Here is a 26,988-nt window from a genome sequence, read left to right as displayed (position 1 = left end):
AGCCAACCAGGAAGAAACCCACATGGCATGGCAGACCTCTCCTACCTCACCCGCTGGTCTCCTCATCAGTGTCTTCGGTCCGTCTGCCTGTTCTGCTCCCTGCTCTGTCTCTGGTGAATCCTCTAACCCTCCCGCACCTCTGGCCTGTACCCCACCACTTATATAAATTAAAAAAAAAAAAATCTTTAAAACAAAGAATACAGGGGCCTCCCCTGGTGGCGCAGTGGTTGAGTGCTGGGCTGTGAAGCTGCCCACAGCCTTTGCAGCACCGGTTTGATTCCCAGCCCCCGGCAAGGGTCCTACATGGCACACAGACCTCTCCTCCCGAGCCCGCTGTTCCCCTCAGCAGTGCATCTCATCAGTCTGCCTGTTCTGTTCCCCGCTCTGGCTCTGGTGAATTCTCTCACCCTCCTGTACTTCTGACTGTACCCAGTGCTTGTATAAATAAATAAATCTTAAAAAAAAAAAAAGATATTCCATTGAGAGCAAGATGTTTTTAACTTTAAAAATTCAATAATAAAATTTCTCCAGTTTGATCTCAATGATTTTTAAAGAATATCTTGGTGTACTACGCATCAAAGAAAAAAAGTGTTTAAAAAATGATGGTACCTTAATAAATATGAAAAGATGTTTTATGTAATTATTTTATTTATTATAGTCAGAATTGCAAGATGGGTAAATAAAGTTCAAGAACTGGTGGAAATTTTAATATCTAATTTCATGAATTTATTTTTATTTTAATTTTTTTATTGATGTAAATTTTATTTACATCATTGTATTTGTTTTAGGGGTAATAGGCTTAAAACTCTACAATGTATGTTTCCACACCACACCCAACACCAAAGACCCCAAATCCTCCACTATGCTCCATCGGATGTCCTCTCTCTGGCACTCCTGCTCCACCACACACACCTTCTAGTTGCCTTAGATTTATAGTTAAATGTGAAAGATTTGTTATTATGATGAGTTTGTCTGACGATTTCTTCTTCATTCTCTATATTCCACATGTAAGTAAAACTATCTGGTGTTTGTCTTTCTCCTTCTGAATTTTTTTTAGCATAATCCTCTCCAATTCCATCTATGATGTTGCAAATGGAAAAAAGTTCTTTTTCAGTAGCTAAGTAGTGTTCTTTTGTGTATACATAATACATTTTTTCTGATATACCACATTGTCCTTGGGCACTTAGTTTGTTTCCATAACTTGGCTATTGTAAATAAGTTTACAATGAACAAGGGTACAGATATCCCTTCTAATTAGTGGCTTTGCAAAGGGGAGAGTGAAGGAGGAGGGAATGTGCAGAAGGAGTACAGTAGACTGTGGTGGTGGACCATGGATGATGTAGTGGTGGGAGCACTGTGGTAGCATCACCAGAAGATAAACTTCCAAAATATAAACAGTATAACCTCCAATATTTTTAATAGTTTGTTGTTGTTCCCCCCCCCTTCTTTGAGTAGAGACTGAGGAGTAAAATCGATGGGTCTTATGTTAGATCTATCTTTCATAATTTGAGAAACCTTACAGTATTTTTCATGGACACTGGACCAGTCTCCTTTGTCACCAATGCTTTAAAAGGGTTCCTTTTTATCCATGTTCTTGCCAACACCTGGTTTTAGTCTTTTTGATATGGGTCATTCTCATGGTTGTGAGGTCACATCTAATTGTCGTTTTGATTGATATTTCCCTGACAATAGATGGTGATAAGTATTTTTTTATGTGCCTTTTACCATCTGTACAACTTCCTTGGAGAAGTGTATATTTAGGTCTTTTGTGTATTTTTAAAAAAGATTTATTTTTATGCAAGAACCGGGGTACAGGCCAGATGCACGGGAGGGTGAGAGGATTCACCAGAGACAGAGCTGGGAACATAACAGGCAGATAGAGGCAATGGGCGAGTCAGGAGAGAGCTGCTGCACCATGTGGGATGCTCCCTGGCCAGGGATCAAATGTGTGCAACAGTGGCTGCGGCTAGCTTCATAGGTTGAGTCTTAACCCCTGTGCCACCAGGGAGGCCCCAGGGTGCCATTTTAACAATGTTAATTCTTCCAACCCATGAGCAGGGAATATCTTTCCATTTTTGTGTGTTTTTGGTTTCTTAAAACAATGCCATAGTATTCAATATGTAGGTCCTTAATCTCTGTTAAATTTATTCTTAGCTATTTAATTCATTTTGTTGTAATTGGGAATGGAATTTTTTTCTTGATTTCTTTCTCTGCTAACTCAATGTTAGTTACAGGAATGCAAATGATTTTTGCAAATTAATCATGTATACTAACAATTTATTATATTAAGTGTGCATTATATTATATTATATTATATTATATTACATTTTTTTTCAGTTGCCTCTTTGGAACTTTCTTTGTATATCATCATATCATCAACAGATAGTTATAGTTTTACTAACTCTTTCCTAATTTGGATTCTTTTTTTAAAGATTTATTTATTTATTTATTTATTTATGCAAGCACTGGGTACAGTCAGAAGCGTGGGAGGGTGAGAGAATTCACCAGAGCCAGAGCGGGGAGCAGAACAGGCAGACTGACGAAGTACACTGCTAAGGGGAGCAGTGCGTGGCAGGAGAGGTCCGCTCGCCATGTGGGAGCCTAGCTGGTGGCCGGGGAATCGAACCGGCACAGCAGAGGCTGCGGGTAGCTTCCAAGCCCAGCGCTTAACCACTGCGCCACAGGGGAGGCCCCCAATTTAGATTATTTTAGATCTTTCCTTCACCAGATTGTTCTATGCAGAACTTTTTTTTTTTTTAAACATGATCTTTTTTTTTTTTTTTAAGATTTATTTATTTATTTAAACAAGTACAGTCAGAAGCGTGGGAGGGTGAGAGAATTCACCAGAGCCAGAGCAGGGAGCAGAGCAGGCAGAAGAACCGAAATACACTGCTGAGGGGAGCAGCGGGCGGCAGGAGAGGTCTGCGCGCCATGTGGGACCCTCCTCCCGTGGCCGGGGAGCAGCCGGGGATCGAACCAGCACTGCAGAGGCTGCGGGCAGCTTCGCAACCCAGCGCTCAACCGCTGCGCCACCGGGGAGGCCCTATGCAGAACTTTGAACACAATGTTGAATAGTAGTGGTACAGTTCACATCTTTGTCTTGTATAGGGTGATAGGAAAAAAATAAAATTTTTAATTTTATGAATATGGAAATATTAACTTCAAGAAAAATCCTTTTACTTCATAAATGACTTTTTATGAGCAAATACAGCACAAGAAAAAATATTTTTCTGTGTGATGCCAGAAAGTAGATAGATATTATAATTTAGCTATAATTCACCTCAATTATAGAAGTTTTTTAAAGATTTATTTATACAAGAACCGGGGTAAGGCCAGATTAACGGGAGGGTGAGAGGATTCACCTTCGGCAGACTGACCGAAGATATTGCTGAGGGGAGTAATGGACAAGGCAGTCTGATGCGCCATGTGGGATTCTCCCTGGCCAGTGGGGATTGAACCTATGCTGCAGAGGCTGTGGACAGCTTCACAGCATGGCACTGCACAGCCTGTGCCACCAGGGAGGCTCCAACCTGTAGAATTTTTAGTTTGAACTAATAAGCAATACCAAATGCCAGAATGTCTTTTTATAAATTAATATGAAGAAACAATTTAACACAATTTTGCAATCCTATAATATAACCTCAAAAATTAAGAGAGAAAATTGAAGTTATACACTATTTCTATCTCCATAATTTTAACCAAAAATTAAAAAAAGTAATGATAGTTGTTTTAAGGTAAAGATTTGATTTAATCTATCCTCCTAATGAGGATTTGTATTTATAGTTCTTTCTGTAAGAATACAGAAGTTTAGTCAAGCTGTTGATCTCTCAAATTTAACCACTGAGTTTTTCATAATCACTCAACAGAACCATGACAAGGATTATTTTGGTTATTAAAAGAATCAGACAATAGTCCATCAATTTTGACTTATTCAGGCACATTGAAACAAGCTACCTAATTATTATGATGAATATATGCATATAACATTACTTAAGCATTTGGTTCTAGTCCCTTTTTGTTTTGTATAATATCATGGACTTAATTGATTAAAAAGCCTTATATTTTATATTAAATTTTACCTCACATCTATGTATTGTATTGTATGAACATGCTTTTATTGAACTAAATTCTGAGAAGTCAGTAGGAATATGATGTAAAATAAATACATTTCAGGGGAGGGAGATGTATAATCAATTGCTCAGTTGGAGAATATGATAGCCTACTACAGCATAAACAAATTGATACATAGAACAAGTGATAAAAGATCTATAAGATTATCACTCTGTGTAACTTCCAAAATACATTCAGGTACAATTCATCTTCATCTTCATCATGAGGTGGGGGTCCTATATTCCTGAATCATATGCAGTGTTGTAACTCTGTTACCTTAGTTTCAAAAATATTAAAAATAGGGCCTCCTTGGTGGCTCAAGGGGTTAAGAGGCAGGGCTATGAAGCTATCCTCAGCTACTACAGCAGGAGTTTGATCCCATGCCTGGTAAGTGACTCACATGCAGACCTCTCCTGTCTTGCCAGCTGCTCCTCTCAGCAGTGTATTTCAGTCAGTCAGCCTGTTCTGTTCCCTACTCAAACTCAGGGTGAATCTTCTCACCCCTAAACCCTGGCCTGTACCCCAGTTATTGTATGCATAAATGAGTAAATATTATATATATATATATATAAAGTGAACTTTAGCTTTCATTTGTTAATTATTTTTACTTCCTGATGGTATCTAGAACAGAATAAACATGGACACATTGTGGAAAGTAGATACTTTTCTTAAAAGATTTATTTATTTATTCATACAAGAGCTTGGGTACAGGCCAGAGGTGCAGATTGTGAGAGGATTCACCAGAGACAGAGTGGGGAACAGAACAGGCAGATTGACTGAAATACACTGTTGAGGGGAAGAGCGGGTGAATCAGGAGAGGTCTGCTGTTCCATGTGAATAGCACCTGGCCAGGGATCGAACTTGTGCTGCAGTGCCTATGGACAGCTCCATAGGTTGCCTCTTAACCCCTTGTGCCACCAGGGGGGCCCCCGATACATTTTTTTTTTAAAGAGGCGAGGTCTGCAGCTGCAGTGCCATGTGGGTCACCTCCCTGGCCAGGATTGAATTTATGCTTCAGTGGCTTTGGATAGTTTCATAGTGCTGCCTCTTTAATCTCTTGTGCCACCAGGGAGGTCTGAAAATAGATTCATTGAACAAAGTTCAAATCCTGGTTCATCCACTTACTATTATAATAGGCAAACTCCTCTCTGTGTTTGAGTCTTAGCTTCGTACAATATCATAGATTGATTATTGTACAATAGTTTCAAAAGCACTTAGCACATTTTCTGGAATAGTAATCAGTAAATAAAGTAGTTTTATATTATAGTTATACAATACGGTACCTTATTTCCAGTTTCCTGTTTAGGAGTTATATGTACATTGCTGGAAACACATGGTCTAAATATTTTATATGTGATTAAGTCACACCAGTTATATATCATATATCATATAAACTGCAGACATTTAAATAGGATACGATTAACTCTTTATGAAAGGTTATGCATATAAGAACTAGGATACGGGCCAGAGGTGCAGGGTTTGAGATGATTCAAAAGAGACAGAGTGGGGAACAGAACAGGCAGATCTACTGAAATATACTGCTGAGGTTGGCAGCAGGAGAGACAGGAGAGGTCTGCCTCACCATGTGCATTACCTTCCTGGTCAGGGATTGAACTCTTGCTGCAGTGGCAGAAGATAGCTTCCTAGTGCTGAGACGTAATCCTTTGTGCCACCAGGGAGGCCCTGAAAAGTCTTTTAATAGACTTATTTGTTTATTATTTACATTTAATGAAGTACCATTATTATATCATTGTCAGTACTTTGAAAAATAGGATTTCTTCCTTCGGGTATGATCACGGTAGCTCTCCCATTACCAAGCACCCTATTAACTTGTGCTCTTCGTATAACTCCTGTTTTCATTCCTCCCCTCCTTGCTCTTTCTTTCGCTTTTTTTTTCCTTTTCTTACTCCCCATCCGCTCCCTTCCTGATGGCTTAGTCATATGGTCAGCTTTCAAAGTTTGTCTTTGACTGTCTGGTTATTTTACTACAAATATAAGAGAAACCATCCTCTATCTTTCTCTTGAAGTATTGAATTTAGCATAATCCCTTCCAGCTCCATCCATGTTGCCACAAACGGCATATCCATACATACCACATTGTCTTTATTTATGCATATGTTTGGTGGCATTTAGGTTGTTTCCATGTCTTGGCTATTGTAAAAAGGATCACAATATGTGCAGATTTCCTTTCAAATTAGTGCTTTTGTGTTCTTTGGATATATATCTAGAAGTGGAATTGCAAGGTCAAGTGGCAGATTGATTTTCAGTCATTTGAGTTTCCACCACAACAGAACATTCCATAGGGGCTACACCAGTTTACATTCCCACCAACAGTTTACAGGGCTTCTTTTTTCTTCAACCCTTCCCAGCACTTGTTTCTGTTTTTGTTGCTGTTTAATATAGCTCAGTCTGACAGGTGATAGGTGGTATCTCACTGGTTTCAACAATTTTTTTTTTTCATATGCCTGTTAGCCATCTGCATGTCTTCTTTGGAAAAGTGTCTATTTAGCTTTTGGCCCATTTCCCCCCTTGATTTTTTTTTTTTTATGAATTTTGACATTTTATTATAGGCTCATCTTTTTCTTTTCATTATTTCACATCCTTGTTTGTTTTTTTCACAATGTAGTTTTCTCCCCACAGGTGTGATCAATAAGAGTTTTTCAACACCAAGTTACCCGATTTCCTCCACCATAGTCCATTGTGCTCTCTCCCCCACCCTTTCAGTTTTCTCACCTATCCTTTTATCGCCACCCACCCCCCTCATGCTTCTGTCTATGCTCAGCTTTCAAGAATCAGTTTTAAAGTCTGTTTTCTGGTCATTTATTTGGTGTTTCTATATTCCACCTATACGTTTAATCATCCAGTTATTATTGTTTTCTCCTTATGGCTCTTTTCACTTATAGTAAGTCTTTCCAGTTGCACCATTTGCCACAGTAGCATGGGTTGTTTATATTTTTTGAGTGCTGAATAGTTTATGTGTGTGTGTATGTGTGTGTGTGTGTGAGAGAGAGAGAGACAGAGAGAGAGAGAACCTCATATCCTTGATTTATTCTCGGGCATTTAGGTTGTTTCCATATCTTGGCTATTGTAAATAGTGCTGTTATAAACATAAGAGTGTATGTTTCCTTTTAAATTAATATTTTTGTGTTCTTTGGTTAGAGTCCTAGGAGTGGAATTGCTCTATTATATGGTAGATTCATTTTTAATCTTGTACTAATTTTCATTTGTCTTGAGGTACTTTTTAGGTGCTTAATTCTCTTTTTAAGGCTATTGTATTCCTGTATATTTTTTATCTAGTTGATCTGCATAAAATTAACATATATCTGAAAAAATAGGTTCTATATATATATTAAAGTAATTTTGATACTCTTTAATTTTTTTTAATTTAGTTATTTATTTATACAAGTACTGGCTACAGTCAGAAGCGCGGGAGGGTGAGAGAATTCACCAGAGCCAGAGCAGGTTGCAGAACAGGCAGAAGGACCGAAGTACACTGCTGAGGGGAGCAGTGGACGTGGCAGGAGAGGTCTGTCGCTCCATGTGGCACCCTCGCCAGCGGCCCGGGATTGAACCAGTGCTGCAGAGTCTGCGGGCAGCTTCGCAGCCCAACGCTCAACCACTGCACCACCAAGGGAGGCCCAGTCTTTTTTTTTTTTTAAAGATTTATTTATTTTTATACAAGAACTGGGGTACAGGTCAGAGGCACGGGAGAGTGAGAGGATTCACCAGAGACAGAGCAGGGAGCAGAAGAGGCAGAAGGACAGAAATACATGGCTGAGGGGAACAGCGGGCGTGACAGGAGAGGTCTGCCACGCCATGTGGGATTCTCCCTGTCTGGCCTGGAATCTAACACGCGCTGAAGAGGCTGCGGACAACTTCACAGTGCTGCATTCCACCCTCTGCGCCACCGGGGAGGCCGATTCCTGTATTTCTGAATCAAAAACAAGAATACTCACCTTCTTTATAAAACTGCTATTCTTTAGGTAGACAATACAATTTTATTTGCTCTTTGATTAAGGGAATTTTAAGATCTCTAATTAAATGCATATTTATTTTTATTATATTTCAAAATTTATAGTTCAAATTTTCCATTTATATTAATGTGAAATGTAGAAAATATATCTGCTTATAAAAAGATAAATATTTCTATAGTTCTAAACATAAAACAATATATAATGTAATAAGAATGATACCTTCAATTATTTACATTATTGGATAAACTTTTTTCATAAAATTCATGAAATATTGTTCAAAACACTCTATATATGAGTTTATAAGTCATCAAATAAGATGTCCTGTAAAAGACAATTATCTTTATGGTTAATATGATGGTAAAACTGCCTTGGACCTAAGAAATAAAATCCTGGCTGACTTAGCTACAATTTGCAAGTAATTAAAAAGTCACATTGATCATTATTACTGGAGAGGAGTCTGGAAGGAATTGCCTGAGCTATATTTAGAAACTCTGAGAATGCAGATTCCACTCTACCCTTCTCATATTTCTGTTTGTAGTTAAAAATCAGAAATATGTAATAAGTATTAGTGCAGGAAATAAAATTTGCTTTCATTATCCTTCTACCTTTGCTCCCTTAACTACTTTTCATGACCCAATAGCCAATTCTAAATCTTTCCATCTTCTTTAAATATACTTAATTATATCATCTGGTGTTTCTTTTTATATATTTTTTTACTTTTATATTTTTACATCATTTTTCATTTTTGCACAATGTATGCTTTTTCATCTTGGTTATATTCCCCATACAATTCCCACACCCCCTTATTTTGAACATGATCCCTCGTACCCGCCTCCCCCCCCACCCCCCCCCGTAGTGCGTCTCTGGCTTATAGTTGCTTGTTGATTTTGATTTTTACTGTATTATAATTAGTCTTTCTCCTGGTCCCTTATTTAGGTTTGCTAAATTCCCGCTATGAGTGAGACACAATTTATTTATTTATGCATACAAGAACTGGGGTAAGGCCAGAGGTACAGGGCAGAAGTGAGAGGATTCACCAGAGACGGAGTAGGGACAGAACAGGTGGCTTGACTGAACTACACCGCTGAGGGAAGCAGTGGGGGAGACAGGAGAGGTCTGCTGCACCATGTGGGTCACCTCCCTGGCTAGGGATTGAACTCATGCTGCAGTAACTGAGGATAGCTTCATAGTGCTGACACACTTAATCCCTTGTGCTACCTGGGCGTCCCCACCAAGTGTTGTTTCTTAATAGATAATATTTTTAGCTGAAAGTATAGTATCTACTGTTTTCTGTATAGTTTATCTCTCCATTGTTGAGAGTGGGGTGTTGATGTCTCTTACCACATGTGTATTTTCCCATATTTGTTTAAGGAGTTCATACTAGTTGCCTAATATATTTTCATGATCCTTATTTTATGCATGTATGTTGATCAGTGTTATGTTTCTTGTTGCATATTTACCTTAATCAATGTATAGTGTCCCTCCATGCCTCCTGTTACTTTTTTTTTTTTAATGGAAATCTATTTTGTCTGATATAAGTTTGGCTACCCCCACTTGCTTTTGAGTCCCATTCACTTGTAGGTTGTTTTCTAACATTTTACTTTGAGCCTGTTTTGACTTTGGAGTTCAGTTGTGTCTCCTGAAAATAGCGTTAGTTTGTGTTCTGCTTCCCCATCCAACTAGATGAGTGAGTTCAGTACATTTACATCAAGTGAGTATTGGTATGTGATGGTTTGTTGCTACCATTTTATTCATAATTTTAGTGTGGTCAATCTAATTCCTAAATCAGTTTTTGGTTTTTTTTGTTTTTTTTTTTTTGTATATGTGTGTGTATGATCTTCTCTTTGGTTTATATGTGTAAGTTCCTTTATTATTTCTTCTGGTGGTGGTTTAGTGTTTGCAAATTCCTTAAGTTTCGTAGTATCTGAAAAAGCTTTTAATTCATCCCTCTTTTCTGAAGGACAATTTTGCAAGATGGAGTGTTTTTACCTGGCATTTTCAATTCTTAAATATGTATTTGGAACAAGTTGTTCCATTTTCTTCTTGCTCACTTTGTTTCATCAGAGAAATCTGATGTTAGCCCTATTGCAGTCCCATTATAGGTTATCTGCTACTCCACCTTTACCAGTTTCAGTATTATTTCTTTATTCTGAACTGTTAGAAGTTTCATTACTATCTGTCTTTTTGTCTGTCTTGTGTTATTTAGGTATTCCAGGGTTCATTTAGCTTTATGGATTTGTACATTTATTCCCTTCTCTTGGCTCAGGAAATTTTTCTTCAGTTTGTCTTGAAACACATTTTCTTTTCCTTTTGCTCTTCCCTGTCTGATATTCATATTATTGTTAAATGTAGTTTTTTTTTTTCTCATTGAGTCAAATAATTCTTGGAGTATATCTTCATTTTTAAAATTTTTTACTTAATTTCTCTGTCTCCTTCTTCTACCAAGTTTCTTTGTAGATCTGCAACTTACAATGACTTGTACTTACAACTCATCTATCTACTTCAGTGACTTTCTCCTGCAGTTTTACCTCCTGTATTTCTCTTTTTCAATCCTGAAACTCCATTTTTTCATATTATTTAGAACTTTATTTTCCATTTCCAATTCTTTGTTTTTATTTCTAAGTACATTAATTTGGTTTTCTTCCAGTACTTTGAATTTATTTATTATTGTAATAGTAAGCTCTGTATCTGATAGGGAGAACATAGTTTCCAAGTCTTTGTTTTAGATTCTGAAGACATGTTTTCTCTGTGTTTTACTATTCCCTTGTGGGGAATTTTTTTCTTCTCCCATTGTTAGCTTTGGAACTCAGCTGCTATATGTGGGGCTTCCTCTGGGTGTGGATCTTCCTCTGGCATGGAACAGGGGTCTCACCAGTCTCAGTTGGGGCTAATGCCTCTGCAGGTGTTGGTGGGTGCTGGCATGGTCTTGCCAGATGATACAAGTCTTCAGAACCTGGAATAACATTTTGAATTTTATATTCAGTTTTCTCTTCTTTTTGAAATCAATTAATTAATGTATTTATTATATTGTTGTTAATTTATATACAGCATCTTGCTCAAGTGCACATTGGATAATCTCACATTATACTACATTATTGGACACAAAACAAATGCCAACAAATTCACTATGTTTTACATCATACTTAGCATCATTTCAGACCATAAATGTATCAAATAGAAATTACTTACAAAAGAAATCAGGGTAATCCTTTAATACATGAAAACTGAACACACTACTGAATGACAACTGTGTTATTGAGGTAATCAAAGAAAACTTTAGGGCCTCCCTGGTGGTGCAAGGGGTTAAGACACAACATATGAAGCTGTCTGCAGGCTCTGCAGCAGAAGTTTGATCCCCCAGCTGGCCAGGGAGCTACACACATGGTGCAGCAGACCTCTCCTGACTTACCTGCTGCTACCCACAGCAGTGTACTTTGGGCAGTCTGCCTATTCTGTTCCCCACCCTGTCTCTGGTGAATCCTCTCATCCCCCACAACTCTGCCCTATACTCCAGCTCTTTTATGCATAAATAAATACATACATGCATAAATAAATATATTTTTTAAAAAGAAAACATTAAAAAAGAGTACCTTGACACTATGACAATGAGCACATGACTATTCAAAACTTACAGTACACCGAACTATCAAGAAGGAAATATACAACAATGCACACCCACAAAAAGAAACAAGAAAGAGCTTAAGTAGAAAACATTTCTCTTGTACCTTGAGGAATTAGAAAAAGAAGAACAAACAATCCAAAACGTGTGGCAAAAAAAGACACAATAAAAAAATAAATAAATAAAATATACATTTAATAGACAGTACAAATATAAATGAAACAAACAAACAAAAAAAAAGGTTCTTTGGTAAAATATAAATAAAATAGGCAAACTTCTAGCAAGGATCATCAGGAAAATAAGGGTTAAATCTCAAATAATTAGGATCAAAAGTGAAAGGAGAAATCACAAAAAATATCACAGAATTTCAGAGGAAATTTAGAAACTACTGTGACATCAATATGCTAACAAATTAAATAGCCTAGAGGAGATGGAAAATTCTTAGAATTATATAACCATCTGAAACTAAGTAGGGAAAAAATAGAAACTCTGAACAAACCAATTACAACAAGATATTTGAAACAGTAATCAAAACTTTCCCTAAAATAAAGATTCCATGACAATCTGGCTTTACAAGTGAATTCTACCAAGCCTTCAAAGTAGAGATAATATCTATCTTGCTTAAACTCTTCCAAAAATTGGGTAAAAAGGGAATACTTCTCAGTGCTTTTAATTAGACCTACATTACTCTAAAATCAAAACCAAACAAAGTCAACACTCAAGAAACAGAAGGAAATTAAAGACCAATCTCCCTAATGAACACAAAAACTCTTAGTAGAATTTTAGCAAACTGTCTCACAATGTTTAAAAAAGATTATATACCATAGGCGAGTGTGATTCATACTATATTCACAAGGATGTTTCAATGCATGAAAATCAGTCATGGTAATTCACCATATCAAAAATAAAGAAATATAAAAAACTATCTTGTATCAATAGATGCTGTGAAAGCATTTGATAAGATTCAGCATCAATTTATGATGAAAATCCTCAAAAAACTGGGGAAAATGGAATATAACACAAGAAATTTCATTTATCACAAGGCCACTTTGGTGACAAAGTTTTTCACTAAGGTACTGTATAAACAAGGTTGTTTGCTTTTACAACTACTAGTCAACATAGTATTGGATGTTCTAGATAGACCAGTTAGACAAGAGAACAATATGAGTGATTCAAATTGAGAAAGAAGTAAAACTATCATTCATTGCAGTTAACATAACATATATGTACATGTATATATACATGTGCACATGAATGTATGTATACATATATATGTTTGTGTGTGTATGTATGTTAGGAAACCTGGACAACTGTTTGTGAAAGAATGGAACTAGAACAAAATCTCAAACCATATACAAAAATCAATTCAAAATTGATAAAAGACTGGGAAGTAAAACCTGAAGTTATAAAATTCATAGGAAAAAACATTTCATGACATAAACTTTTGTGATACCTTTAGGGATTCAGCCACAACAGCAAGGAAAAGAAAAGAAAAGATATACAAAATCAGCTACATAAAAATAAAAAGGTTCTGAAAAGTGAAAGAAACAATAACTGAAATGAAATGAGACCAATTATTTGCAATGTGACAAAATATTGAATAGGAGCAAATAGTTGCACACCATACATCTGACAAAAAACTGATATCAAAGATATACAAAGAACTCATAAAGCTATAAAAATAAAAACAAAAAAAATAATTAAAAAAATGGGCAGATGAACTAAACAGACACTTCTCCAAAGAAGATTTTCAGACTGCACACAGGCATATGAAAAAGAGTTCACTGTCTGAGACACCATCACAGACCTGTAACACAAGCTTATATTGTAAAGGCCGGAAACAGCAGGTGCTCATGAGGATGTGGAGTAAAGGGAACCCTCCTACTCTGTGTGGGAACACAAACTGGTCTAGTACTTATAGAAAGCAGTATGGAGGTGTCTCAAAACAGTAAACATTGTGGGTGTCCCTGGTGGCTCAGGGGATAAAGTCTCAGTATCAAACTATCACCAGCCATTATGGCCTGAGTTCAATCCCCAGCCAGGGAGGTAACCCTCTCCTGCCTTGCCTGCTGCTCCCCTCAACATTGTATTTCAATAGATCCACATGTTGTGCTCCCTACTCTTTCTCTGGTGAATTCTGTCACCCACTGCACCTGTGCCCTACACCCCAGGTCTTGTATGCATAAGTAAAAAAAAATAAATCTGAAAAAAAAATAAACATTGAGCTGCCACTTCAGTAATTCCTCTCTTAGGCATCCACCACAAAAAAACACAAAAACACTAATTCAAAAGGAAACTTGCACTCCCATGTTTATGGAAACACTATTTACAGTAACCAAATTGTGGAAACAACCTAAGTGCCCTATAACAAATGAGTGGATAAAGAAGATTTTGTATACATACACCATGGACTATTACTCAATGACCAAAAAACATAAACATGACATTTGTGGCAATATGGATGGATTTGGAAGGGATAATGGCAAGTGAAAAAAGTCAGAATGAGAAAGATCCATACTGGATGGGGTCATTAATATGTGGAATATAAAGTAAGAGTCAGATAAAGACAAGCTTAAAATTAGCCCTTGAAAACTAATTGCAGAACTGACTCGCTAAGTAGAAGGGAGTAGGAATGGTAAGAAGAATGAAAAGGGAAGGAAGCAAAATGCACAATGATGGTGGACTCTGGGTAATTTGTTGATGTGTACTACTCTGGTAATAATTGAGGATGCATCAAGTATGTTTTCAATTAAAAATGAGTAATTGATTTTATTTATTTATTTATTTATTAAAATTTTATTTATTCATTTACACAAGAACCGGGGTACAGGCCAGAAGCACGGGAGGGTGAGAGGATTCACCAGAGACAGAGTGAGGAACAGAACAGGCAGACTGACGAAATACACTGCTGAGGGGAGCAGCAGGCAAGACAGGAGAGGTCTGCTGCAACATGTGGGACACTTCCCGGCCGGCGGGATCGAACCCGCGTGCTGCAGAGGCTGCGGACAGCTTCACAGCGCAGTGATCAACCCCCTGTGCCATCAGGGAAGGCCCTCATTTATATATTTTATTTCTTTAAATATGTATTTATTTATGCATACAAGAGCTCAGGTACAAGCCAGAAGTGTGGAAGGTGAGAGAGATCACCAGAGACAGAGTGGGGGACAGAACAGGCATTCTGGGGACTCCCTGGTGGCACAAGGGCTTTAGACACAACCTATGAAGATATCCGCAGTCACTGCAACTTGAGTTTATTCCCTTGCGACCAGGAAGCAACCCGCACGGCACGGCAGACCTCTCCTGACTTGCCCGCTGCTTCCCTCAGCAGTGTTCTTCAGTCAATCCACCTGTTCTGTTCCCCACTCTGTCTCTGGTGACTCCTCTCCACCTCCCCCCACACCTATGGCCTGTACCCCAGTTATTGTATGCATAAATAAAATAAATCTTTAAAAAAAAGCAAAAGGCAGACTGACTGAAATACACTGTTGAGGGGAGCAGCAGGCAATACAGGAGGGGTCTGTGCCATGTTGGTTAGCTCCCTGGGTGGCCTAGGTTTGAACTTTTGCCTGGCTGCAGAGAGCTTCATAGTGCTGATACTTAACTCCTTGTGCCACCAAGGAGACCCCCAATAATAAATTTTAAAAATAAAAATATTATTTAAAAAAAAATATTTATTTATACAAGAACTGGGGTACAGGCCAGAGGCATGGGAGGGTAAGAGAATTCACCAGAGACAGAGCAGAGAGCAGAACAGGCAGCGACCAAAAACACTGCTGAGGTGAGCAGGAGGCCAGACAGGAGAGGTCTTCTGGGCCATGTGGTTAGCTCCCTGGGAAGCCAGGAATCAAACCAACTCTGCAGGTGCTACTACAACTTCACAGGCACTGCGTTCAACCCTCTGTGCCATTGGGGAGGCCCCAAAAGAAAAATAAATATTATTACTTCAAATTATTATTTCAACTTTATTTGAAGGGCATGGTATTCGTCTTCGAGAAAAAACAAAAAAAAAATAAGATTTTTTTTAAATAATAGAAAATGTTGAAATATATCCAGACAGGAAGTAACTGTAACAATTTAAAAATAGAACATTCTTACTGTAAAGTGTTTTCTACTATATACTTATAAAATTAAATAACTCAATTAGAAATAATTGATAGCTGGGCCTCCCCGGTGGCGCAGAGGTTGAGCGCTGGGTTGTGAAGCTGCCCGCAGCCTCTGCAGTGCCGGTTCGATCCCCGGCTGCTCCCCGGCCACCAGAGGAGGATCCCGCATGGCGTGCAGACCTCTCCTGCCGCCCGCTGCTCCCCTCAGCAGTGTAATTCGGTCCTTCTGCCTGCTCCGCTCCCCGCTCTGGCTCTGGTGAATTCTCTCACCCTCCCGCGCTTCTGACTGTACCCAGTGCTTGTATGTATAAATAAATAAATAAAGATGGAATTTCAAAATACTTTAAAAAAAAAAAGAAATAATTGATAGCTAAAATGTATATTCACTTATTTTTTACATAAAAACACCCTGGGATTAAAATCTTAAAAATTTTACCTTAAATTCAATCCATTTCCTATCAATATTAGGGAGGTGCATTTCATGAGAGAGCTCAGTTAAAATAGCATACAGCTTTTACATAAACATTCAGAATATTTAGGGCAAAGGTAGTTTCTTAATTCCAAGGTGTGCTTTGAGCCCCTTAGAAAATATCACAACACTAAATGGAATAAAATTTAAAAATTGAGTTAGATTTTTGTAAATTCTTGAAATAAAATAGAAAAACTAGTATTTGAAATTTGAAAATCATATGTATCAAAATGTGCTAGTCTTATAAGATAACAGGGTTATATCCTTTGAAAAAGTAGCAAGTTAATAACCACCGATAGTTGCAGATTTTATGCAGTAAACATTTATTATTTCAGATTCTATTATTGAAAATGAGGAGTTGTCACGCATCATTGGCATCAATGTGTTTGACTATAAAATCTACTTTTCATAAACTTCATGAAAAGATTTATTTTCATGAGGAAGCAATACATTTTTTTAATGTTCATAGTGAAGTAGGTATTTACTTGAAACCGTGAAAACATCAGACTTATGCTTTGGGGACTGCGGGTTTTGAGGGCAATATATTCATTCTTTATGTCTCTGAAACTTCACTCAGTTGATGTAGTTGTGAGATCTTGGGCAAGTTACATTGTGTACCTCAGTTTCCTCATCTGTGAAATCTGAGTAATAAAATGACCTACTTAAGAAAATTGTGATGAAGATTAGATGAGTTGATGCATAAAAAGTGCTTGCACCAGTGCCTAAAGGATGCTGTTCCAATAAACACTAGCCAATATATGTTGTTTTTATTTATTCATACATCTCTGAAAAATATCTTAAATAAACTAAAATCATCATAGACAGCATCAGCACCAGCTTTTTAAGAGAGAAAATAAATAAGTTTGACCTTTCATTTAGAAACAAGCTTCAATTTAGAATTATAATATAATCACAGTCTTTTTAAGTTTATTTTCTAAATTGCAGTAACATTGTAATATCGAAATGTTGGTATTTTGAAAATATATGATCCTCTCCTCTGGTATTGCCGCTGCAATGGTGCACCAAATCTTTACCCATAGTGCACCATCATAGTGCATTGCCTCCTTACTTCCTTGTCCTCATCCGTTCCTCCTCTGGCTGTTTCATTTTAAGTGTTTCAATGACAATTTAATGGCTTGCTTACTTAAAACAAGTACTTTGGTAGGTAAGCTTTGTACTGAGACCTGACTAGAATAGGAATGGAAAAAAAAAAAAAAAGGATGTTTTCTGCTTTCATGGAGCTTTCCATTTTAATAGAAGGGATTAGTCAAATATAGGGACCTCCAGTGAATAGTGATATATTAAAAAAAAACAACTTTGCATTCAAAAAGAATTATTTGATATGCTCAAACTACCCATTAAAGAAAAAAATGCAATAATTAAGATTTTGTATAGTTTTCTTAGAATATTTGATTTCCCAAGTCCCTTGTAATGTTCAGTGTTCGCTTAGAATCAAGTTATTTTAGGACTTGTATCTGCTACTACAAAACTGAGTTTCCAGTACTTCTTCTTGGCATTTCTTAAGCTCATTCCTGAAACTGGGCTTGCTGCCATCAACTTTATAGCAGACTGGAGTAAACTGACATGAAGAAGAGCAAAGCTGATAGAATTTGGGAAAAAAGAGAAGCCAATTTCTTTTAAGTTTTGGATTCTTTTCTTATCCATAATTAATGCTATGTCTGTCTCCTTATTAAAGTAAGTGTTCTAGTGCTATTATAGATAAGTGCATTTGAACTTTCTATGGACCATTGAGCTATAGCTCCTGTGGGATTCATATGATTGGATCCAAATGATAGTAGTTGCTCTACTGTCACTAAAAGACAAAAATAGGGACAGATGTAATGCAGTTTCACTTTTAGAAATTAGGCAAGTAATCAGGATGCAGTTTGCCAAGCTGATGAAGAGAAGAAAGGAAAACAAGGAAAAGGAGGGCAGGAGAATAGGATGAAAGAAGTATGGAGAAGTGTTACAGGAGCCCGACCACCTCACCTTAAAGTGTCTCCTTGCCGGCAGACCCCCAGAGTCAGGCTACAATAGTGGTTTTCTTGCCCTTCTCCAGCACAAGCTATCCCTGGGTCTCCCCATGACAGGGTGTGCTCTGGTTAGTGCTCCATGAGAGTAGAAAATACTGTGAGTTGGGGTCTGGTCCACTTCTTACCAGTGTGCAAACCGCTTCATTCTCTCCTTGAAAGGATAGCATCATCTTTCAGGAACAGCTTTTGTTTTGGAAAAATTGACACTGTGAACAGAATTTTGTGTAGGAGAACAACCATTTGAGGCCTTAGAAACTCTTTGCTTTTCCCCAATCTCCCTTTTGTTAATAAACCCTAATTTTGTTTCACCCTCAGCCTGATTGGGATCTTGAAGTTAAGCATGCACTGGTGAGGGTCTCCCTGGTGGTGCAGGGGTTAAATTCTCAGTCCTTTTATTTTTCTGATATTTCATTGGGTTCCTCTACATCCCCCCTATAAGTGAAAATATCCCATATTTTTTCATTTTCTTTCTGACTTATTTCACTGAGCATAATCCCTTCTAGCTCCATCCATGTTGCTGTGAATGACATGGGTCACGGGGATTACACCTGAGAGGAGAAAGCATACATTGTACAAAAATGAAGAATGACGTAAAAATATATATATATATATATATATATATATATATATAATTAAAGTCTCAGTGTTTTCAAGCTATTTCCAGCCACTGCAGCAGAAGTTCCATCCTCTACCAAGGAGCTACCCACATGGTGCAGCAGACCCCTCCTGTCTCTCCCGCTCCTCCCCTCAGTGTATCTCAGTAGATCCTCCTATTCCGTTTCCCCCCCACCCCCGTCTCTCTCCCACCACACTTCTGGCTACAGCCCTTTCTTGTAATGCATAAATAAATACAATCATTAAAAAAAAAAATAGTGCACTGATGCGAACAAAGTGTCTGGTCCCCCGCCTTGGCCCTGTTTTAGAAAGAAGGGAAGGAGAGAGGGAGGGAGAGAGGGAAAGATGGCTTTTGTTTTTCTCTAAATCAATCCAGTATCAAGCTCTATTCAGTTTTTCGAGAGCTTGAAGAGGCCAAACATTGCCTGCTCTTCCTCTTTAACTCTCCAACTAATTAAGCAAACCCTTCTGTGTAAACAATGCAGGGGAAAGGATTCTCTTCCAGACCATGAAATCTTTGTTCATCCATCATACCAAGAGTATAGTGAAGATCTTGGAGATCTTTTTTTTTCTGGCAACCATTTGCCCTTTCAGTTGATGAACAACTGAAGATGTGCACTGCAACCTAATTGCTGAATGAGAACTGTGCTTTGGGAATCAATTTGCCTGGCTCTATCCAACTATATAGGAAAGTAGGTTAAGCACACACACACAAAAAAAAAAAAACCCAACAACAACAACAACAACAAAAAACCTCTTTTATAGACTAATTCAAATATAAATGTTTTTACCAAATATGGAAATATGCTTTAAAGAAGGCACCTGGTTCCTATAGTTTTAGGGGGAAAAAAAGCCTATGTATTAGCAAAGTTGAAAATATGTTGAAAAATTTGGATTTGGATTAAAGAGAAATATGCTTGCTTGTTTGTTGGATTTTTGCTCCTCAGGTCCCAGCTTTTATTATAGTCATTGACAACTGTCAAGTGTTTTAACAATATTTGTGAAATGAATGAATGAGAAAACTCACCTTTACTCTATTTATTCATTTTTTTAAGGTTCTGTCAGATAAGAATAATACACGAACAAAGGATCCTAGGGTCGTAAACAGAAAATAATGTATTAAATGTAAGAGGCAGTTTTAAAAAAAATCACTAACAGCAAAAGCCCATATAGGGGCAGAATTTGCCTCTTCCTATTTTTTTTTGTTGTTGTTGTTGCTACCACTCTATCTTTCTCCTTTACTCCATACCTCTTAACCTCAGAAACCTCTCTTTATTGATATATGCTAGTTTTTTATAAATATTTTACTTTATCAAAAAATTCACTATGTAAATATTATTTGTCTTTAACATTCTGCTTGATTTATTGAACATAATTCCATTAAACTCTGTCCATTTTGCTTCAAATGGCAGCCTTTCATCATTACTTATAGCTGTGTGTACTCCTTTGTGATGTATACCCCATTGTTCTTGATATGGTCCTCTATCAATAGGCTGTTAGATTGATTTCAGGTCCTAACTGTTGTTAATCATCCTGCAACTGTAGAACATATGTATTTTTTGAGTTGATTGTGTCATGTCCTACAAACAGATGCCCAAGAGTAGGACTGCTGGGTCAAAAAGTATTTCACTTTATTATAATGCATACATTGTGCAAAAATGAAAAATGATGTAAAAATATATTAGAAAAATAAAGTATTTCATTTTTTTAAGGTAAATCAAGATCACTTTACAAAATGTTTGCAACCATTTAGATTCCCATCAACTATGTAATAGGACTGTTCTTTCTCTATAGCCTTTCCAGCACTTGCTATTGGGAACTGTTTAATATGTGCCAGTATTACAGGTATGGGTTGATGCATCGTGGTTTTGGCTGCCTCTCACTATTTCAAAGGATGAGGAACATTTTTTTTTTCCATATGTCTGTTGGCCTTCTGGATATCCTCTTTGGTCTGTTTAGGTCTGTTTACCACTTATTAACTGGGTTGTCTTCTTATTGTTTAATTGTGAACAGTTTATTTTTGTAATGAAGTTAGAGTATTTCAAATCCATTATTTTATGTGTGGCTGTCAAGCTGTCCTAGCATGTAAAGAGACTATCCTTTGTCATTATAGTCATGGCCTCTTTATCATGAACTGACATTGACATGTGTATGGTCTTATTTCCTGGCTTAAATTCTCTTCCACTTATCCACGTGTCTGTTGTTTAAGATTTATTTATTTATACAAGAACAGGGGTACAGACCACATGCACGGGAGGGTGACAGGATTTACCATACACAGAGCAGGGAACAGAACAGGCAGACTAACTAAATACACTGCTGAGGGGAGCAGCGGGCGAGACAGGAGAGGTCTGCTTCGCCATGTGGGACCCTCGCTGGCCGGCCGGGATGAAACCGGCACGGTAGAGGCTGCAGACAGCTTCACAGCACTGCACTCAACTACCTGTGCCACTAGGGGAGGCTCTCCATGTTTCTATTTTTATGCCAACTCTATATTGTTTTATTTACTATTGTTAAATAAAGGTTGTATGATACCTCCATTTCTTTCATTCATTTTCTCATGTGTTTTTGATTTTGAGTCATGGCATGTAAATTATAATATATAAATTATAATTGTTGAATTTATTTTAAGACAAATGATTTTTTTTTTCAAGATTATTTTTGCATAGAAGAACTGGGTTGTAAAGCAGAAATGCTGGGGGTGAGAGGAATCACTAGAGACAGAGAGAGGAGCAGAATAGGCAAATTTTCTGAAATTCACTGCTGAGGGGAGCAGCAGGCAAGACAGGAAAGGTCCACTGCACCATGTGAGTTACTCCCTAGCAGGGGATTAAACTCATGGTGCCGTGGTGTTAGCACTGAGATTTAATCCCTAGGCCACCTAAAGTTCCCTGATGTTGATATTTTGATTATTTAGATTATTCAGTTTTTCACCATTAAGATTATTTTTCCCCTCAGGTGTAGTCACCATAATTTTCCCACCACCACAGTGCCTATGAATCATCACCATAGTCGCCTGTGCTTTTCCTTCCCCTCTTTTGACCCTACTCTCTCTCCTGCCCCTGCTATATGCCTCAAATTTATGGTTTACCTGCGAATTTTGTCTTTTTCCTGACCTTTGTTTAGTTTCCCTATTTTCTACCTGTAAGTAAAAACATCAGATACTTTTTCTTTTTCCTTCTGACTTATTTTGGGTAGCATCCTCCCTTCTGACTTCATCCATGTTGCTGAAAATGGCATGAGTTTATCTTTTATGATCACTGCATAGTATTCCATTGTGTATATGTACCACATCTTCTTGATCCAGTCATCTGTTTGGGGGCATTTAGGTTGTTTCCATGTCTTAACTATTGTAAATAGTCTTTCAATAAAGATAGGAGTTCAGGTTTCCTTTTGAATTAGTGTTTTGAGTTCTTTGGTAGATACGTAAGAATAGAATCAGTGAATCATATTGTAGGCCCATTTTTTAGTATTTTGAGGACTTTATATTAAGGTAGGCCCCTTCTATTTTCATTGTTTTTAAAAATTTTTTATCATAAATGGGTGCTGTGCTTTCTGGTTTCAGTCTGAGGGTAATGTTCACTTTATATTGTATATTAGGAAACTTTCTATCTTGGATTTTTAGAAATAGTTTGAGCAGAATGGCATGAATTCTTTTTTTTTTTTTTAAGATTTATTTATTTATTTATACAAGCACTGGGTACAGTCAGGAGCACGGGAGGGTGAGAGAATTCACCAGAGCCAGAGCGGGGAACAGAACAGGCAGACCTACGAAATACACTGCTGAGGGGAGCAGCAGGCGCAGCAGGAGAGGTCTGTCACTCCTTGTGGGACCCTCGCTGGGTGGCGGAAATACAACCAGCACTGCAGAGGCTGCAGGCAGCTTCACAGCCCAGCGCTCAACCACTGTGCCACCTAGGGAGGACCTTGGCATAAATTCTTGAAAGGTATGATTGAATTCTATTGTAAAACCATCTGATCCCGGGCTTTTATTTGAAGAGATGTTTGATTGTTAAGCAATTTCACAATGTTGGTATGTTTTGTCAAATTTATTTTTTTTCCTGATTTACTCTTTGTAAAATAGAAATCTTTCCATTTCATTAATTATCAAATATATTGATGTATAGTTAAAAGCTCATCTCTTATGAGAATTTGTATCCCTATGTCATCTGTTATAGTTCTTGAACTTTCATTTATGGTTTTGTTTATTAATGTCCTCTCTCTTCTTTTTTTTCATAGCCTACATAGACTATCAATTTTGTTTACTTTCTCTAAGAAACAACTCTTAGTTTTATTGATCTTTTATTTTCTTTATAAATTCTACATCATTCAGTTTTGTTCATTTATTATTAATTTGTATATTATTTATCCTGTTGTTATTATTGTCTCTTTCCTTCTACTAACTTTAGGTACAGATTATTCCTTTTTTCAAGTTACTTTAGATGTTTGGTTTTTTTCTCTTGCTTTTTAATGATAGCCAGTTTTTCAATTATCTTTCCCTTTAGGACTGCATTTACTGCATTCCATGGATCAAGATTTATTTTTTTTTATCTCTACTGGGATAACCGTTTTTTAAATCGAATAACTATTATGTCAATACTGTGTAGTCTGTATGTGTTTATGGTTCTTCCTTCTTTTTTTTTAAATTGATTTTTAACTTTACAAAATCATAAGAAAAATATACATTTTTAATTTTTTTATTTATTGAAAATGACATGTATACTAACATATGGTTTACTCCTGAATGTTTCATTTGTTCATGTGCACTTAAAAATATATATATGTAATGATGTTTGATTGGAGTGCTCTGTGATGTCTTTAAGCTTAGCTGTTCTAGCTACATGTTCAAATATATTGTTTATTTATTCTCTGTCTTGTTGATCTAGTTGTAAATCCCTTTGTATTAGTTTTCTGTTGCACTATTACTAATAGTTCTATTAATAGTTGTTTATGTATCATGGTGCACCATCATTTGGTACATATAGTGTTACTAATGTGATTAATTTTTATATCATATGTCCTTATTCATAATTCAATGCCCATTTCAGTCTCTTATTACCTTTTGTAATTGCTAATCTATTTTATTTTATATAAGTATATCTGTTCCTGACATTGTTGAATGTCATTTGCTTGTAAGATATTATTCCACTCTTTAACTCAAAGTCTATGAATGTTACAGTTAGTAACATTGGTTTCTTATTTAAAAAAAGGGGGGTTTCCTAGTGGCACAGGGGTTAAGGTCTCAGCGCTATCAAGCTATGGCCAGACACTGAGGCATGAGTTCCCGGTAGACCTCTTTTGTGTCACTGCTATTCCCCTCAATAGTATATTTCATTAGATCCACCTGTTCTGCTCCCCACTCTCTCTGATGAATCCTCTCACACCCACAGATCTTGCCTACACCCCAATTCTTATATGAATAAATAAATAAAAATTAATCTTTAAAAAAAGAGATGGTTTTGAAATCTACTCAAACACTACCTTTTATTTCTTGACTTGAAGCCATTTACATTTAAGGTGATTATTCAGACATAATTACATTTTTAGTTTGTTTTGTTTTGGACATCTTAATTTTATGTCTTGTTTAGCTCTCATTTCCATTGTCATATTTGTTACTTTTTTTTGGAGGATCTGCTGAAATTAGTATATCATGGACAAGTTTTGTGACACATTTTGCCACCTGATCTTAAACTCCATCTAATGGTTCATATTTCTTGGATAATCCTCCTCCACATTGCATAGTTCAGTATCTGTTATTTCCATATTTTTTATTGTTGCTTTTTAATAGCAACTTTAATAGTTCTTTCATGAGCTGTTTGTTGTTGATGTATGTTATATTTTAGTGTTTGCTTGATTTTCAATGAAATTCCATACCTTTTCTTCTGTTTTGAACAGTAACCTTGCAGTATAAGTGTATTCTAGGCAAGAAGTGTTTGTCTTAGAATATTTAAACCGTTCCTGCCATTGTCTTTGTTCCTGTAAGATTTCCACTGAGAAGTCTATGGACGTTGTATTGGTGTTCCCTTCAAAGTTACTATTATTTCCATTGATGCTTTAAATATTTTTCCTTGTCATTGTTTTTCAATAGTTTTATCTTATTATGTACCAAAATATGTATATCTGTTATTACTTTGTTTGGAAGCCTTTGGGTATGAAATTGGAACCTGTGTTAATTTCCCAGATTGAGATGATTATCTGTTATTATTTCTTTAATTAAATTTTCTGTATCTTTCTCTTCTTTTTATCCTCTGGGATCCTAATGATGTAAATTTTGTTTATCCTTAGTTTGATCTACTGATCTTTTACTCTTTTGTCACTTGTTTGATTCTATTTCCCCTTTGTTGGTCAATTTGCATGTTCTACACCACTGTGCTACCAAACCCACTAATTCTCTACACTGCTTGAATTTGTCTACTTTAGAAGCCCTAATTGTATTTTTAAATTTCGATGAAGTATTTTTCTACATTATTCCTAGTTGTAGATATCTCATATTTTCTTAATCTTTCCATATTCCTATTTTATATAATTCATTGTTTTTCTTAACTTAGCAAGTCTAATTTTAATTTTAACTGTAACCTTAAAACTCCTTTCAGTCACATCTTGCAATTCTTTTGGATTAAGTCTTTTCTTGTTTTTTTTTTTTTCCCCCCTCAAGCATTTGTGATGTGTTCTTCTGTCTCTTAATTTTAGTATTTATCGGTTGTAATGAGGAATTTCCTGTCCTTATGTTAATAAATTGACTACATAACTCGCCTACAAAAACCTGGGTGTAAACTTAGCCTTTTTATCCAGTATCATTAGTTGTATATCATTTCATTGCCTGATACTTTTCACTTTTATGTATGGTTGGGAAACTCATAAAGTATAATTAATAGGAAGTAACTGGGTTAGACAGGTACCAACTATTCTCCTCCAGTGAGCATCAAGGGATCAAGTTTCCTGTGAGGAGTGTGGGTAGGAATGGTGCATACCCAATTTGTGTGGCAGGGATCCACTGTCATTACCTCTCTTAGAGAAATGACTCAGCCATATTGTTTTACAAAGTCTTGTTCTATATTCAACCTCTATGCTGTTGTTGAGTATCAGATATAGTGCTGGGTGGGGACTACAGTTGAGAGAGAGACACAAGCTGGGAATTATTCTCTTTGTTTTTCAAATGTAGTGTCTTACATGGGGGGGATCTAATCCTGTTATTAAAACATAGATGTTTAAGCTGTGCTAGTTAGAGCTTTTAATCATCTAGATAATTTCCCTTAGATAAATGTAAGACAGATATATAAAATATCACAGTCTCAGCCTACTTTTAACCTTCTCTTCTATGAAGAATAACAGGTGATCTCTCTGGCTCTCCCTGTAATTTAGGCTTCAACTCTTCTGATTTGGGATTTTCAGGTTCAAATCAGTAATCACCATTACAGTTCTCAGTTGTGTACACTATGTCCTGGACATAACTCTATGCATCCCCTTTTTCAGTGAAGTGCTGGGTTTCCAAGCACCAATGTGGATGTATGTATGTCCTTGAATAAACAGCACAGGGGCTCAAAACAGCAGCTGCACCTCTGCCTTTGGGGTTTTAATGTCCTAGTATCCAGAAAACACAGTTAAATTATATGTATTTTTTCCTATTATTTCCCACCTCACTATTGCTCATGATGTATATGGAAGTCATCTATTATATTTCAGGGCTAGGGGACTCCCTGGTGATGCAGGGTTTAAAGACACAGTGCTATCAAGCTATCACCAGCCACTGCAATATGAGTTTGATCCCTTGTCAGGGAGCTGACCCACATGGCACTGCAGACTTCTCCTGTCTCACCTGCTGCTCCCTTCAGCAGTGCATTTCAGTCAAAGGGACTGTTCTGCTCCCTGATCTGTCTCTGGTGAATCCTCTCACTCCCCCACCCTTTCTGGCCTGCACCCCAGTTCTTGTATGCCTAAACAAGTAAGTCTTTATATGTTTCAGGTCTATTGACCTAGTTCTTTTGTAATGTACTTGTGAATATGTGGAGAAGGCAAAATCAACATCAACAGCATTTCCTATGTGTAAGACATATTTTTTATTCTT

At 36.9% G+C, this 26,988-nt stretch overlaps 1 protein-coding gene across 1 annotated transcript in view; it reads left to right on the top strand.

The window, feature by feature from the left end:
* The window catches only part of BCHE (butyrylcholinesterase), a gene marked incomplete at its 3' end in the record, with an annotated part of 77,470 nt that overhangs the window by 31,729 nt on the left and 18,753 nt on the right, over positions 1-26,988 (top strand). The window lies entirely within an intron of this gene.

This window comes from Talpa europaea (genome assembly GCF_964194135.1).
Source record: "Talpa europaea genome assembly, chromosome: 4".
Classification (NCBI taxonomy): domain Eukaryota; kingdom Metazoa; phylum Chordata; class Mammalia; order Eulipotyphla; family Talpidae; genus Talpa; species Talpa europaea.
The sequence above is the reverse complement of the archived record's forward strand: the minus strand, read 5'-3'. Positions and strand labels throughout refer to the sequence as shown.